Below are 2,966 nucleotides of genomic sequence, written 5' to 3'. Positions count from 1 at the left end.
TATAGTTACATTCTGTTAATGAATAGAATGATTTGTTCTAATGGTGTTTGTAAATAGGATCACAAGTCCGCATCTTGTACAGCAATTAACCACTAATAAGAATATATGCAGTGTATTATTTGTTGAAAAATAAAAAAATAAAATAAATAAAAAAAGAGTAGGGATATTCATTTATGCCTTTGCAAAGTTAGTGTCAGAAGACACAAGGTCGCCTTGGGAATAATAGCTTAAATTGGTCAAGCAGGATGTTTTCCTCAAGACTGAAGTAGCTGCACTTCATTTAGGCAATTAGACTTTGTTCTGCCTGCCCACAAATGATCAATTCCTAACTTCAGTGTCTCCGAAAACAACTTTCCTTTTTCTTTCTTGTTGAGTGAATGATGGGTTTTCCTTTGCTGTTCAAGATTTGAGAAAATTGTATAAGTCAATTTCATTCTTGATGGCAATCCAAAGATTTTTGGGATCTGGATACAGCAATTTAACGCTATAGAGTCCAATAATCCATGTCAGCATTGCTACCAGTACACCTTGAAATTGTCAGAAATTGTTAGTAATTTGAACCTTACACAGCTATCATATTATTATGGCATTATTTTTCACATCTCATACCAAGGTAAGATGAGGCCTATGTTTAAAGAAATTAACCTTTTGCTATCCAACAAGTTCAGTTAAATCTCCTCAGGATTTGTCTTATAACCATGTACCTCTAGACCTTTGATCAGTGTCAGGCATCTGAATGAGTCTTAGCCATTGCATGAACAAGATGGCTTCTTCCAAAACATGAAAGATTTTTTCTCTCCTGGTGACTTCTTAGACACACTATACATCATTGATGACTATTCTCTGTAGTCTCATAGTCTCCTTGGTCAGAAAATCCATAACTCTACTGAGTTATAGTGTGTCACAGCAGAGGTTTACTCTTCTATCCAGAGTCCTCATTGATCTCAGAGGACTAGGGACAAAATATTGGCTATCCTCTTGACTCATCTATTTTTCTGACATCTGAATATCAAACGCCCTGGATATGAAATGAAACTGTAATTTTCTAACAACCATGGATAATCTAATGTGTAATATCCCATAAATGTTAACAGACAACAATTACTCATTTTTACACAGAAATTTAAAAATCAAACCATACATAACTTTGGAGCATGATTATACTGAAGATAATGCTACTCTTAGGATTCATTCAGCAGTACCATTTTTTACATTCACTAAATGATACATTTTAAGTTGTATGTTCTGTCAGGGGACCTGTGTTTTTCTTTGCATCTCCCACATCGGACTCAAGAATGGGGGCATTTAGGGTTCGCATGATGAAGACTTACTGGAAAGGAACATCTAGTTCCTTTACAATTTTACAGATGAAGGGCTGGCCAAATAGCTCAGTTATTTGAAGTGCCTGAAAGCAGGTGCAGGTGCTGGACATTTGATCCTGGGCCTGCTGTACTGGTCCTGCCCCCAGGGTGTGCTGAGAGAGCAATTGAGACTGGGCTTGGTGGTGCACGCCTGTAATTCCAGCTCTTGGGAGGTTGTAAACAGGAGAATCACTATGAGTATGATCTAGTAGTGAGACCTTAAACACCCTGTAGACCCTTTCCTAAAAACACAAAAATAGATATAGTTTTACGATGATATCCTCCACTAATGAAGGTTTTTAAGACATCGCACAAATTCTGCAAAACTGTTTGAAGTAAACCTTGTTTGTATCTTGTACACACCACACATACACACTCTCCCAGCAGACATTACATATTTAACATACTTAAGTTTATTGCCTAAATTTTCTTCATGATGTAGCACAACCCTTTTAATTGATCATACCTATGGAATATATAGAGAGTATTTTTCTAACTTGTTATGCTTTAGTGGAATATATATCACATAAGTGTTTGTTAATAGTAGAGGTCCTAATATGTATGAAGAGTCTTACTACAATAAGTGGTCTTTATTTTATGTATTGGAATATATCTATAACTATAATCATGAATAAATTAAATACACCATGAGATTAACTAAAATTAATTTTATACATGTGTAAACTTTTGTTTTTTTAATTTAATTTTACACCAAGATCGTTTTTATGAGAAAATGTTACAGTATTTTTTCTACAACACTTTATCTTTTCAAATGACCAATTATTATGTGTGTCTCCCAAGAGAGTATGGAGATTACTTGAGGATCTTTTTCAACGAACAGACGTTGGCCACATGTAAATATACCAATTTTCATATCACTTAGACCAGCTCAGGAGAAAACATGTTTTTAATTATATTCCAAATTATATTACGAACATGTGATGAAAATTAAAGGAAAGCTTTTGAGCTCAAATAAAAGAGAAACAGCTGTTTATAGAATTGCACACCAACGTGTAAACAACTACACAGAATACACAAACATCTTAAAAAATTAGAGTACATTCAAGTATATTCTTGACCAAATTGAATTGTAGTAACACTAATATAACTTTCAGAAAATAACAAATATACAAGTCAGATATTGTTCTTTTTATTTGGCAGCGATCTCTAAGCTTTTATCCATAATTAATGCATTTTTTATTTTTTACTTTATTTTGTCTTAATACCAGCAACTTTTACTTATCTTTATATATTTTACCACAATTGATGCCATATATTTCCATTTTCAGTTCCTCCAATACAAAAAGTCAACTATAGCCACATCATGTGAACTCCTCCTTCGGACCTGCATTCATCATATGAAATTTAGTTGCTCAGCATTCTCTGGAAAAACACAAGCATATCCTTTATCCAGTTTAGTTTTTTATTATTCTATCTGATTGAATTATTGTTCTGTTGCTGTACTTCCATTACTTGTAAATAAATTTGATGGTATATATTTACAGGTGAACTCAGAGGAATGATTTTCAATTTGGTTTTCATACCAGAAAGTTTATTGTACATTGAGAAATGTATGTACTATATTTTGGAAGAGGAAGCCATCAT

This window comes from Octodon degus, unplaced genomic scaffold, assembly GCF_000260255.1.
Source record: "Octodon degus isolate 3935 unplaced genomic scaffold, OctDeg1.0 scaffold00123, whole genome shotgun sequence".
Lineage (NCBI taxonomy): Eukaryota > Metazoa > Chordata > Mammalia > Rodentia > Octodontidae > Octodon > Octodon degus.
This window is presented reverse-complemented; position numbering follows the sequence as displayed.